Below are 15,204 nucleotides of genomic sequence, written 5' to 3'. Positions count from 1 at the left end.
TGTTTACCACTGGCTCAGGGGCCTTAAAGGAGACCACACTAGTTTTTAGAAGTGTGAAATCGGCTTTTGAGAAGTTTTTCACTGTGGTCTTTTTTGTTTCAGGTGGGGGCGGGATGAGGACTTCCAGCGAGATTAGTTTATGATCTGATCTCACCAGTGAGGGGTATACTTCCGGTGTTGAACATTTTGATCCCATGTTCGTGATGATGAGATCAAGTATGTTTTCTCCTCTTGTGGGGATGGTGACTAGTTGCTCCATGGCATTTGAGTTTATGAACTCCAGGAATCTTTGGGTTAGAGTGTTCGGGCTTGAGTAGTGTTCCCAGTCTATATTAGGGTAGTTGAAGTCACCTAGTATGATGGTGTTTGGAGATACATTTATCCCCTCCAATGTTTTCAGGAAAGCCATGTGAGGTTCCTGAGTTTGAGAGGGTGGCCTGTAACATGCTACAAATTGCAGAGCAGTCTTGCCTATGGTTAATTTCACCTGGATGGTCTCCGATGCATCGTGCATTGCCACCAACCTTGAGGTGTGGGTGTCCTTTATGAATATGGACACCCCCCCTCCTTTCTTGGTGTTGTCCGGATTTTGGGGCCAGAATGCATGATATGAGGTGAAACCTGTTAGTGCTGGGGTGCTCTCAGGAGCCTTGAACCAGGTTTCTGTCACAGCACAGACATCGATGTTCTCCATATTGAGAAGGGCCTCGAGTGCGTGCATCTTGAGATTGAGACTTCTGGCATTGAGCAGCATTACCCTTAGTTTTTCCTTTTTGGTGTTCTAGGGTGGTAGGTTTAGAATTTGAGCCTTGCCTAAAAGGCACTATGGGGTGGCAAGAGCCTTTGCCAATATCCGGAAGCCCAGGGGTGACAGGTGCAAGCCGTCCCTTGAAGCAGCGTGGCTTGTCCAGCATGTCATCCCAGGCAGACGGACATTGATCCCTTTGAATGACACCAGAATTTAAGCCAATTATTAAAGCTGATCATCTTATCACTGTATTGTGGCATCATTCTAGGTGAAGGTAGGATACTGCTCAAGGTCAGGGTCATACCTGCCTGGGCTACATAATCAGAGAGCTCCTCGATGTCCCTTTTCATGTAGTCCAAGGAGGTACATCTCAGGTCGTTGACACCAGCGTGGACAATGACTGAGTCGTACTTGTACCTGCTGTTGAAAGACCTGAGTGCTTGCGTTATGTGGCGGATTCTAGCGCCCGACAGGCAGCTTACTGTGACCTTCTCCTTACTCAGTCTGGTGAGCGGGACATCAGTGTGTCTGACTATGGAATCACCAATGACAAGTGTGTCTGGCATTTTGTTTGGCCTTAAGGGCTGTGACTGTTTGACACTCTGACTGTGTGGTCTATGTGTTGCATGTGTTGGGTCGTGAGGTGGTAGTTGTTTGGGTGTCTGCTTTGGTGGCCTCTGCTGTTTTGGTAAATTTTTGATCAGAGCCTCTGAGTATGTCTTTGTGTGAGTATGTGTATGATTTGAAGTTGTGATGGTACCATGTGTGACTGGGTATGTATTGTGTGTGGTTATTTTCTCCTCCTGTCTGGTCTTGCCAGTCCTATGTTGAGAGAGCTCAGCCTCCAGTTTGGCCGTATAGTTGCATCTCTCGCATGTATTTGTGTTTTGTGGGAGAAGGAGAGGATTGTCTGTGTACATGAGGCAATTGTAACATTGCCTCAATATTCCCAGGTTCACCAGTTGAGCTGGAGAGGACACTAGCAACTGATCCCTCGACATACTAGAAGTAGTAGATAAAGAGACTTTCAAAGGACTCCGGGCAAGTGGGTTTTAGGCTGGTGGGGTACTATGTATAATAAGAGTGCTTTATCAAGGTGCAAGTACTGTAGGAGTAAGTGCTAGGCTTTACAGATAGAGAATAGTCTACTTGGGAATCAAGTAGAGATGAACTTTTCAGTTAAAGGATATGCTGGTTAGATCAGCAGTACAGCTCGAGGAAGGTAGTTCTAAGGGAAAATTTGAAGAGTGGAATTTAGATGGCCTGAATAGTTTAACCTTGTTTAACCACCGCTGCTCTTGTGTGCAACAGTGGCAACTCCGCGCTAATGCGCGTTTAGCATGTTTTATAGCAGGGGGCTGAAGGGAGCTAGGAATTGGCCCAAAACGACCAATGGACTACTAGTTTCTGGCTGAAACTTCACCAAATCGGACAAAAAGGCCGCTCAGTGCTTCCCACTCCCACTGGTAAGCAAAGAAACTTCCCTCCTTCCTAATAAGGCAATGGATCAGTAACAGGAACTAAAAACAAAGCCCAGGGACCAGCAACTCTGAAACTGGACTACTCTAGTTCAGTAAGATGGGAAAACAAGAGATTTTTTTGTTTTATTACAGAAACAAGGAAAAAAACAGACAGTAAATGCTATAAATGCTGTAAATCGGCTAGCGCACTTTAGTGTGTAGCCTACAGAAACAATTTGCAACAATTAGTAACTTAAAGTGCAATAAACAGTGTAAAATGCAGAAATCACTTAAAGTAGCAGTAAAACAGATGAAATGCAGTCGCTAGCTTAATAACAGTGGGAAAGCCACAAAAATACTTATATCTGGTAGAAAGTCACTCTTTTAGCTCTCTGCTGCTTGGATCACTCTGCAGGCCACCACGAGGATCTGTGCTGAGTTGGTACAAGCTGGAAAACGCACGTTTAGCTTGTTTTATAGCAGGGGGCTGAAAGGAGCTAGGAATTGGCCCAAAACGACCAATGGACTACTAGTTTCTGGCTGAAACTTCACCAAATCGGACAAAAAGGCTGCTCAGTGCTTCCCACTCCCACTGGTAAGCAAAGAAACTTCCCTCCTTCCTAATAAGGCAAAGGATCAGTAACAGGAACTAAAAACAAAGCCCAGGGATCAGCAACTCTGAAACTGGACTACTCTAGTTCAGTAAGACGGGAAAACAAGAGATTTTTTTTACAGAGACAAGGAAAAAACAGACAGTAAATGCTATAAATGCTGTAAATCGGCTAGCGCACTTTAGTGTGTAGCCTACAGAAACAATTTGCAACAATTAGTAACTTAAAGTGCAATAAACAGTGTAAAATGCAGAAATCACTTAAAGTAGCAGTAAAACAGATGAAATGCAGTCGCTAGCTTAATAACAGTGGGAAAGCCACAAAAATACTTATATCTGGTAGAAAGTCACTCTTTTAGCTCTCTGCTGCTTGGATCACTCTGCAGGCCACCACGAGGATCTGTGCTGAGTTGGTACAAGCTGGAAAAACGCACGTTTAGCATGTTTTATAGCAGGGGCTGAAAGAGCTAGAATTGGCCCAAACGACCAATGGACTACTAGTTTCTGGCTGAAACTTCACCAAATCGGACAAAAGGCTGCTCAGTGCTTCCCACTCCCACTGGTAAGCAAAGAAACTTCCTCCTTCCTAATAAGGCAAAGGATCAGTAACAGGAACTAAAAACAAAGCCCAGGGATCAGCAACTCTGGAACTGGACTACTCAAGTTCAGTAAGACGGAAAACAAGAGATTTTTTGTTTTTTTTTGTTTTTACAGAGACAAGGAAAAAAACAGACAGTAAATGCTATAAATGCTGTAAATCGCTAGCACTTTAGTGTGTAGCCTACAGAAACAATTTGCAACAATTAGTAACTTAAAGTGCAATAAACAGTGTAAAATGCAGAAATCACTTAAAGTAGCAGTAAAACAGGCAAAATGCAGTCGCTAGCTTAATAACAGTGGGAAAGCCACAAAAAATACTTATATCTGGTAGAAAGTTTCTTCTTTAGCTCTCTGCTGCTTGGATCACTCTGCAGGCCACCACGAGGATTTGTGCTGAGTTGGTACAAGCTGGAAAACGCGTGTTTAGCGTGTTTTATAGCAGGGGGATGAAAGGAGCTAGGAATTGGCCCAAAACGACCAATGGACTACTAGTTTCTGGCTGAAACTTCACCAATTCGGACAAAAAGGCCGCTCAGTGCTTCCCACTCCCACTGGTAAGCAAAGAAACTTCCCTCCTTCCTAATAAGGCAATGGATCAGTAACAGGAACTAAAAACAAATATATGGTATATATATGGTATAGATATGAAAAGACTGCAAATATGCAAGGTTACTAACAAAATATCAGGATATTCTTTCAAATCAACCACCCTCAGCTGTTCTAATAGCATGTTGGTATTTTTAAGTACTGTGGGTATAGTTAATAATGGAACTCGTGGTTGTTTTTCCACATACATTGAAAGAGTTTCAGTTATCCAACTACATCCTGATACAATAGGATGTAAAGGAGGGTTCAAGATGTCTTTATGAATTTAAGGAAGTCCACTTAGAAATGTTATCATGGGGTGTGCTGTCTCAAATAATTCAAAAAGCTATTTGTTTATTCTACCTTGCATCATCAAATCATATAATTCATCTTTTATTCTAGCAATCTTAATCTTAAGAGATCCTGATTTCTCTGAAGATCTAACAAGGCTTCAGAGAAATCAGGATCTCATTATTAAACCTTCGGATAAAGGAGGTGCCATTGTAGTACTTGATGCTAGCTGGTATTATGATTCTATGATTAAAATGCTACAAGATGAGAAAACCTACCAGAAGATCTATAAGACAGAACTTAATATTAAGATTGCTAGAGTAAAAGATTACTTATATGATTTGATGGTGCAAGGCAGAATAAACCAGGAGCTTTTTGAATTCTTTGAGACAGCACACTCCATGATACCATCTATAAGTGGACTTCCTAAAATTCATAAAGACATCTTGAACCCTCCTCTAAGTCCTATTGTATCAGGACGTAGTTGGGTAACTGAAACTCTCTCAATGTATGTGGAAAAACAGCTATGAGTTCCCTTACTAACTATACCCACAGTACTTAAAGACACCAACATGCTATTAGAACAGCTGAGGGTGGTTGATTTGAAAGAATATCCTGATATTTTGTTAGTAACCTTGGATATTTTCAGTATTTTCATATCTATACCAAATGACACTGGGAATGAGTCTATAAGAGACTACATTAGCATGCATGCTCGCAGTCTTGAAGTGGAGTTTAGTTGCAGCTTGCTTGAGATGGTACTTGAAAATAATATTTTTTGCTATGGTAAGAACTATTACTGGCAATGTTGCGGAGTAGCCATGAGAACACCATGTACAAACAGTTACTCAAACTTGGTCTTAGCTAACTGGGAGAGAAAGAAAGTTTTGATACATTCAAACCCATGGTTCAAGAACTTAGTGTATTATGCACGCTTTGTGGATGACATTGTACTCATCTGAAATGGACAGGAGGAAGAATTATTGTCATTCAATTTATATTTGAATGCAACCACCACTTTCTTGAAGTTCACTGCACAGTATTTGAATACCAGCATAGATTTCTTGGATGTTACACTTTTTATCAACCATAATAAAGGAAATGGAACCAGGATATATAGAAAGAACACTTGGAAAAATCATTATTTGCATACAAGTAGCATGCATCCCAGGCATGTCTCTAGAAACATCATAAAGAATGAAGTCACCAGAGTATCCAGACTTTGTACAGAAGAAGCTGAATATGAACAAGAAGTCCAGTTCTTACAAAGAAACCTCAATAATAGAGGCTATTCTGTTAAAGATATTTCCCTGCAACAGGACAAATATGTTCATCTAAGGAAGAATGAAGGGGATGCAATAATGTCTAGAACCGATAATGCTTCAAATAGAAGATCGAATGAAGGATTCAGCAAAGGCCCTCTAAACTTCACTTTAACACATACTAATGATTGCCAGGAAGTCTGTAAAGTTATTAAGAAATTTTGTCCTATTTTAACCCAAGATACCAAAATTCCTGAGATTGTTAGTGAGACACCTAGATTCACTTTTAAAAACAAAAAGAATCTAAAACGTCTCTTATGCTTGAAAGATGACATGAAAAATGTCCCTATAAGACAGAAGATGGGGACCTTTCGTTGTGGTAGATGTTCGGCTTGTAACAGTATAGATACCAGCAACACTTTCATCCATCCCCTTAGTAAAATTAGTCATAAATTTTCTTGCACAGCAGATTGCAACACCTCTCATGTAGTATACTTAGCCACGTGTTCAGAATGTCCTGCATATTATGTGGGCAAAGCTGATCAACATTTTAAAAACAGAGTTTTGAGGCATCTCTGTGATATTCGGAACTGTGACTTGAAAAACTGCCTCGCAGTTCACATCAAGCAGTTCCCAGCACATCGGTTTTATTTCAACATTTTGGAAAATACCCATGTTGGAATGAGACAAGGTGACATTACTAATGCTATGGAAAGGAATGAAATTAAATGTATTATAAATCCGAGAGCAGACAAGCCTCCAGGTTTAAATGCAGTTGTTCCGTTGCATTCTATACTGAAAAATAGAAGACCTACTATTGGTTAGAATAGAAGGAGCATGCACATCCATACATTTTCATTGGCTCACTTTTTGATTCGATCTGAGAAGAGGGCACTGGCCCAATGTTACCTTTCGATTGGTTACTAATAGCTATTGGTTAGAATAGAAGAAGCATGCATATTTATACATTTCCATTGGTTCATTTCTGATTCGATCTGAGAGGAGGGAGTTGGCCTAAACCACCTTTTGATTGATCACCAATGACTTTATTAAGTGTTTTCCCACTTCATTCATTACGATCTGAAGAAGGTTAATCTGAAAGCGCTTATTGTTGACAAAGTATCAGGGGATTTTACCTTGTTTCTTTTGTTTTTAGGGTTTTACACATTGTACATGTACTTTTTGTGATTAAAGAATGTTGCAGTCCGTGGTGGTGTTTGTGGTTGTTTCACGAAGTTTGGCATTTTACCTTCTCCACCTTTGGCAGCTACCAGTCATTTTATCCTTAATGAATATGGTATTGGGTTGGAAATTGAATGTTTCCAGTAAGATTAAATATGTTTTATGGGTTTCCTGTGTCATAGAGAGGGATCTGTAGTTTGCAAGGAAGTGGTATTGGATTTTGCCTATGGTTATTTGAATGTGGAGAAGCTCAAGTGCATCTTCTTGTCTGACCAGCCTAGAGGTATATTTATTTTTGATGTAAATTGATACACACCTGCCTTTAGTCCCTGCCTGTGTAGTAGCTGGTGTAAATGTGAGGAGGGCATTATAAGCTTGCACTGCTGGAGTGTTCTCCATGGCTTTAAACAATGTCTCAGTGACTGCATAGACATCAACATTGTCTACAGTGAGGAAAACTTGCAGGGAGAGAAGTTTCTTGTTTAGACTCCTAGAACTGACCAGTAACACCTTTAGATTTTCTTGATTTAGACTTGCTATGTCAAAGGTATTTTCAGTTTAGCATTTCTTAAAAAAGGCACTATGGGGAAGGACAATGTTTTAGCTAATAATCAAAAGCCCAGACGGGAGAGGTGCAGGCCATTCCAGGCAAAGCAGCGTGGTCTGTTGACATTTCCTTCCATGCTGATAAATATTGCACCTCCTTAGAATGACAACAGAAACTAAGACAATTATTACACTCAGTTATCTTCTGTTTGTTTTATGGCATTATCCTTGGAGAAAGTAAAATGCTGCTCAATACAAGGCTTATACCAACCTGGACAAATATAGTCTCTTTTCATATAACCTAGAGAGGTACATCTAAGGTCATTTATACCCATATGGACTATGACTGAGTCATATTGATACATGTGGCCCAATAAGCTAAGTGTATGAGTAATATAGTGGATCCTGGCCCCTGATAAGCAGTGGACTGTGACTTTCTCCTTACTATCGGTATATCTCACAAAGGAATCTCCAATGACCAGGATGTTGGATTCTTTGGTGGCTTGCCTTATGGGCCTAGAAGTAGAGGTTCCATAAAATGTAGCTGTATCTGTTGATGTTGGTGTTGTTTTGAAATATTCCATTTGGGGCTGCTGAAGACATTTGTTAAGTCTGTTTTCTCTAGGAGGTCTTTGGGGTTTTGGAAGGCTATATTTAAATGATTCAGTATATGTAGGTCTATGTGACTGCTTTATACTATGTGTAATGGGTACATACTGACAATCTGATTGATATTAGGAGCAGTTCTGTTTCAGAGCTTTGCCTCCAAGGACATTTTGTTAATACATCTTAAACTTACCTTATCAGTTTGTTTGAGAATTAGCTGGCTGTCAGCAAACATGAGGCAATTTCTACATCATCTCTGGATGCTCATACCCACCAAGCTGGTAACTGAGATAGAGGGAATGTTCATATCTGTGGCAACAGGCCCTTTTTATTGATTAGATGATTGTGGTGAGAATATAAAGTAAAGCTCGTAGTAACCAATTTACAACTATGGTGGGAGCACTCATCACAGCGCAAACTGGTTGCCCTGTGCTCAAGTAGGTACTGGTGAATTTTCTAGGGTGCTTTAACATGAAAAATGTCAACTCAGGGTGGCTGCGTCTATGTAAGGCACTGCCAAACATTTGACGGGAAACTAATAAAGTAGACCATAATGATTTATAGATGAATTGTCTAGGGAGGCAGTCTAAAGTTAAGTTAGACAGTTGCTAATAAAGCAGCACTTACAGAAAATATAAAATTAGCTTTGTCAAGAAGGATGGCTAGTGGGGATTCACATAACTGGCTGCTATCTGGCTGATACCAGTTCTGGTCTCACCACAGCTTCCAACTTCTGAGATACAATGTCCCTTTGCATATTTTCTGACTAGAACAATACAGTAGCAGTAATCCCAAAATGAAAAACAAGCTAAAGGCTCTTTGTCGATCAGTAGTCTTTTTATAGATGATGCAGGGGTCTATAGCCTTGTTCTAGCCTTTTCCTGGTAGATGACTTGAACAGCAATCATGTCAGTCAGTGTGGTCCAACACAGACACTCACTGTTTAATCAGAGACATTCATGTATCAATGGTCCTCTGCTCCTTCTCTCAGCAGGAGCAAAACAGTAGCACAAATAACCAACTGGCACCTATGAATCGGTTATCCGGCTTTCTGATTATCACCATTCTCCAGGAAATAATGCCCCTTTCTTACTTCTCTCACAAGGAAAAAACAGAAGCACTAATCCCAAGATGACTACTGAGAGGCAGAATAAAGATTCTCCAATGACAGGGAGGGTCTTCCACCAGATGTTGCAGATTTTGATGGTAAAATGGGAAAAATACATTAATATCCTTAGGTCTGCAGAGTGCACTAAGCAGTAAGATATGAAAGAACGGTAAGTCAAGCTTTAGCAATGTAAAGGTAGAGCTACTAACTTTAAAAGATCAAGATAGATTAGATGGGGTACGTACTTAATATTCTGACTCATCATAAGATCATAGGAAGTTACTAGGCTAATGGCCCTGGGGGCCTTATTAGCCTAGCCAAGAGCTTATTCCCAAAAAGAAACTTCAGTTAGCACCTGTCAAACCTGTCAATCAGGGACAGAGGTGGAACCCCTGGTACAAATTTGTGGTTTCCCATCTGCTCATCAAGGTTACACTTGAAGAGGGTCAGCAAGGTACTCTGTTTGATGTGTATGGGAAGTCTATTCAATAGATGGGGAAGCATCTGGGAGGCAAACCTGTCTCTCCAGCAGGTTTTGTTGATGTTGCATATTAGATTCAGGCCTTTCGAGTGGGTAATGTGCAAGGAGTTAGACCAATGGGTATGGAGAATCTCTAGTAGGGCAGGGTCCGAGATTGCCTTGTAGGTGAGAAACAGGTCACCTCTGAGCAATCTGCATGATACCGAGTAGAGTGATAGTGATTTGAGACTGTCTGTATAGGACATGTGTTGGAGGCCATGGCTTTTTTGTGAGGTATTTCTGTGGCCTTTCCAGTTGGCGCAGATGTTTGGAGAGGTAAATACCAAACAGGGCATTATACTCAATTATTGGTCTAATGAGGGAGGAGTATAGAGAGGTAATAACATCCTTTTTTTCTGGATGCAATCCCTTTACTTATGAGCTGAACCAAGTAAAAGGCTTTTTTGACCACTGATGGTTGAATGTGAGATTGTTATCAACCTGAGTCTCCAGGTATTTCACCACAGGTTGTGTGTTTAGGGGTTGCCTTTGAAGTGGTAAGCAATATGGGCTATGTTTCTGCTGAATGGTATGACAATACTTTTTTTCTGATTAGCTTAAAGCCATGACTTTGGCACCAGTCATTAGTTGTTGTGACACCCTCTTGCAGGATGTTAACATCATTTGGGGAGTCGATGACAGCACACAACTTACAGTTGTCTGCAAACTTGGTCAGCCACAGGACTTTTGTCTTTGTCTGGACCTCTGAGAAGTAGATGCTAAACAGTAGGGATCCCAGGACAGATCCCTGGGGAACTCCATTAGTGACAGGTCTGCTATCAGAGGTGGAGGTGCATATTTTGACCTTGGTGGTCCTGCCGTTGAGCCAGTTGGTCAACCACCTGATGAGATAGGGATTTATGCCAAGTTGTGCTAGTTTTTCAATGATGCCCACATGGGTGATTGTGTTAAATGGCTTGGCCAAGTCAAAGTAAGCTGTATGTACTGACTTTCCCTCATCCAGGGTCTTGGTGACAGTCTCAAAGAAGTCAACCAGTTCAATAGGCAAGATCTGCCCTTAACAAATCTGAACTGGGTGGGGTCAAGTGCTTGGAGATTGCCTATGTCCTTGTTTATGAGATCCAAAATAACATGCTCCATGACTTTACAGATTAGACTTGTCAAGCTAATGAAGTGATAGTTTTGACGGTCAGTAGTGGCACCACCTTTGTGCAAGGGGATGACAATGGCAGTTCTTCACTTTGCAAGAATGGAATCTGTACTTAGGCTGTGGTTGAAAAGGGTGCTCAATGGCGAAGCTAGTTCTTGCTGGAGATAGTGCAGAATACAGCCTGGGATATTATCAGGTCCCGTAGAAGCTGTGTTCTTTGCCTCGGATAGGGCCTTTAACACTTGATCTACAGAGATGTGAGTTGCAGGACAAGTATTGGGGATGTTGAATGGGCCTTTGCGGGGGCAGAGGGGTGAAGTTTGCACTGAGCCTATCTGCTAGCAGGTTGGCTAAGTCAACAGGATCAGTGTAAGTGATACTATTAAGTACTAATTTGGAACAAATCTTGGCTTTATGATGGTGGTTCCTGAAGTAACTGAAGAAGGCTTTGTGGTTTCCCTTTGTTTCAGAGGCTAGTTTTGATTCATAATTGGCTTTGGAGGTTTTCACTAGTGATCTAATTTGCTTGTTGCAGCTAAGAAGGGAGTTTTTCCAGTTTGAAATTTGTTCCTTTTTACCTTTGGACAACAGTTTCTTCCTTTTGTTGTAAAGCCTGTTGATAGAGGATGTCCACCAAACAGGTTTGTGCTTCCCTGAGGAGCAGGTTTTAGTTCTGTTGGTTATGGCTGAATCCATGCTCTGTGGAATACAGTGGGAGGTCCAACAAATTTAAATAGCTGAAGGATTAGTGACTTCACAAAATGATCATTTTGTGCTTAATAGCAATAGCCAAAGAAAAAGGAGAGGGAGGGAATTATGTGGTCAAATTAACAAAAGAAGTGAGCAACTTAAGAGACAATGAGTTTAAAAACACAGCCACACCATGGTGCATTAGGCTGATAGTTTAACTTCTGTGTAACACACAATAGACATTGCTTTGGTTGGAGGATATGGAAATTTAATTTCTGTGTGACTCACAAGAGACATAGCTTTGAGTTCTTTCCTAGTTTAAATATGCAGTAGAAAACTGAACACAATTAAAACACGGTATAATGAAGATACACCACAATATACAAAATGGAAGAAAGCAATAAAGCAATATAGATTTCAAGAAAGCAATATAAGGAAAATAAACTAACCTTTCCCCTCAAAGCAGTCTATGGTGGTTCCATATTACTTGATCGAAACCTTAGGTTATGAAACACCTAAAGGTCGATCACTAAATGTCGTAGTCTGAAAATTGCAAATGGCTGTTTCCACACAGGGAAATGAGCTGTTTGGCCATTACGCATATTTTGTTCTTTCTGTGCTGTAGAGTGATCTTGGAGTTGGTATATTTAGTTAGGGGGGTGTGGGGGGCAAAGCCCCCCACTTCCTTTCTGTTTAAAACTTTTTTTTTTATTTGGCCAATGGCATTGTTTCCCTGTGTGGAAACAGACGTTTTCAACATTAAGGGTTCGGTATTTCATGACTGACCTTTAGGTGTTCGATAATTTAAGGTTTAGATCACATAATATAGACCCGCCTATGGCAGAACCTGAGTGAACATTTCCAATAAAGCCTTGTAATATTTTATTTTACCCCTTAAATACAAGGTTTAGTTTTTAGCTGCTCCATCAGTTTTCAGGTAATTAACCATAAATGACTTGTCCTGATGTTTGCATGACTCACAGCAGAGACAGCTTGTATTTCTTTCCTAGTTTAAATATGCAGTAGAAAACATAAAACAATTAAAACACTGTATAATGAAAAACTACCACATTTTACAAAACAGAAGAAAACAATAAAGCAAAGCAAAATATAAGACAGCAATATTAGGAAAAACAAACTAAACTCTCCCTCACAACTGTCAATGGTAGAGTCAAGTGAGCTTTTCTAGTAAAGCCTTGATATGTTTTCCACTTAAATGCAAGGTTTGGTTCCTAACTTCTTCCTCAGTTCAAAGGTAATTATGTTTAAATGACCTGTTCTAATATTTGTGTAACTCACAAGAGTCTGAACTGGACATTAATTTATTGAACCGAGGACTTTCTTATGTACCTGCACAGGTCAGTAAGATTGCTGAAGTGCTAATAGACTTGAGACTATTTATTCGTTCAGTATCTTTAAAATTGTTTTTCAATAAGAAGAATAAAATGAATACTGAAATTAATAATACTGAGATCATTAGTTTCAAAAGTAAAAGTGTTTTTACACCAGCGCCATCACCTGTAGCGGAATGTTTTTTAAAAGCTTGTGAAAGTGACTTGTATAAATACTATTATGAATATAAGCATGCTTCACTGTTTTTCAACATGTATACTAATGAATGGGATAATATTTATTCCTTGAAACGTGCCAATAACCTTATGATAAAGCCAGCTGACAAAGGAGGTGGTGTTGTGTTGCTTAATACTGATATGTATGTCAACAGCATGTTAGAGATGTTAAGTGAAGTTGATACATATAAAATGATAGATAAAGGTGATTTAGACAAGATAATTTATGTAGTACATCAGGAATTATATGACTTTGTGATGAGTAGACAGATAGATTATGATTTGTATCTTTACTTCTTTATAGAGAAACCGAAAGTTCCCTATATAAAGGGCCTGCCTAAAATACATAAGAACACAATGCCACCCCCTATGAGACCTATTGTAGTAGGAAATGGCTGGGTCACTGAAACTTTATCAGTATATTTAGAAAATAAACTTAGACCCTTAGTTACTGGAGTCAGCTCTATCCTAAAAGATACATATCAGTTGCTAGATACCTTGAATGAATTCACTAATGGTTTACCTGAAGAATGTATCTTAGTTACACTAGACGTCAAAAACCTATTCACCTCCATACCTAATGTTTTTGGCTTGAAAGCTATTAGATTTATTATGACTAGCAGTAACAATTTTACGAATAGTGAACAGATTCTATTGAGTGCACTTTTAGAGCTGGTATTGACCAACAATGTCTTTATGTTCAGTGATAAAATATACTTACAACAGTGGGGGGTAGCCATGGGGACCCCCTGCGCAAATACCTATGCTAATTTAGTGATGTATTACTGGGAAAAGACTCATCTTTTTAATAATGATTATTTCAAGAAAATAAGTCTGTACAAAAGATTTGTAGATGATGTACTCCTATTTTGGAATGGTAGTTTAGATGAGCTTTTTCTGTTTATTCAACATTTAGAATCAACCACTACGTTTTTGAAGTTTACCATCAATTACTCATACATTAGCATAGATTTTTTAGACATCACGATTACTAAAGACAAACAGCATTCTATTAGTACCACCATTTTTAGAAAAGAATGCTGGAAAAATACATTACTCCATTACAATAGCATGCACCCTAGATTTGTTTTTGGCAATATAGTAAAGAGTCAGTTTGCCAGGATTAAGAAGCTATGTAAAACAACGAGCGAACTACATACACAACGTACATTGCTAGAGAACTTTTTTATAGATAGAGGATACAATCCAGAAAAGGTACGTTCCATTAAAGAAATGTTTATACCCATAAGAGAAACTGAAAGATCTGACGCTTTCATTTCTAAACAATATAGATTTAGCAAGAAAGCTTTTGATAAATCCAAGGTGAATATTAATATTAGATTTACTAGTGATAACAAGGACATCAAGAATATAATAACTAGAAATTGGCATATACTTATGACAGATTCAGAGATAGTGAATATAGTTGGTTCTACACCCTCCTTTGTTTATCGCAATGGTAAGAACTTAAGAAGGTTATTGTGTGTTGAACAGTTGGGTGAATATAAAAGAGATAGACTTGATATCAACAAGAGATTAGGTACATTCCCTTGTGAAAAATGCAGCATGTGTGCAATGATTACTACTAGGCAAGTCTTTGTACATCCTACACTAGCCTTTAAATTTGAACCAAGCTTAACAGCAACATGTGAAGATAGGAATTTGATATACCTGGCGGATTGTCAAGTCTGCCAAGCCTTTTATGTAGGTATGACAACTAGGTATCTGAAAGAAAGAATATACGATCATATTTATGACATTAAGAAATGTGATCCCAAAAATGCGTTAGCAAAACACATTATGAATAATCCAGGAATGTGCCTTTAGAGTTTTACAGATTATTACACCATGTAAAAGGTTAGGAGATGTATTTAATGACTTGGAAAACAAAGAACTCAGTTGGATTCTTAAATTGAAGGCTCAATATTTTCCAGGACTAAATCAATATGTGAGTGTTAGAGCTCCTTTAAAAGGACGTAGTGTTAAATGAATAATAATAATTATATAAGTTTGATAAGGAACATCCTTGACTTTTATATGTAAGCACACACAGAGATATAGATTTAAGCATTAAACATTTAATATCAAGTACTAAATATCTTCGTCTAAGGACTATTTAGTCATTAAATATCACCCATTTAATTTAATTTAGACTGAATTCTTGGTCAGCACCCTATATTAGCTATATTAGCTATATGTTTTAAATTGCATGATGATTAGATGTAGCGCTACCTGTGTAATAGGAATATTTAAATAGTAATATCCATTTAGTGAGGTCATATTATATTAGCGACTGTTTTTAGATATGTTTATATCA

The sequence above is a fragment of the Protopterus annectens genome, chromosome 3.part0 (genome assembly GCF_019279795.1).
Source record: "Protopterus annectens isolate FY-2018-M chromosome 3.part0, PAN1.0, whole genome shotgun sequence".
Taxonomy (NCBI): domain Eukaryota; kingdom Metazoa; phylum Chordata; order Ceratodontiformes; family Protopteridae; genus Protopterus; species Protopterus annectens.
The sequence above is the reverse complement of the archived record's forward strand: the minus strand, read 5'-3'. Positions refer to the sequence as shown.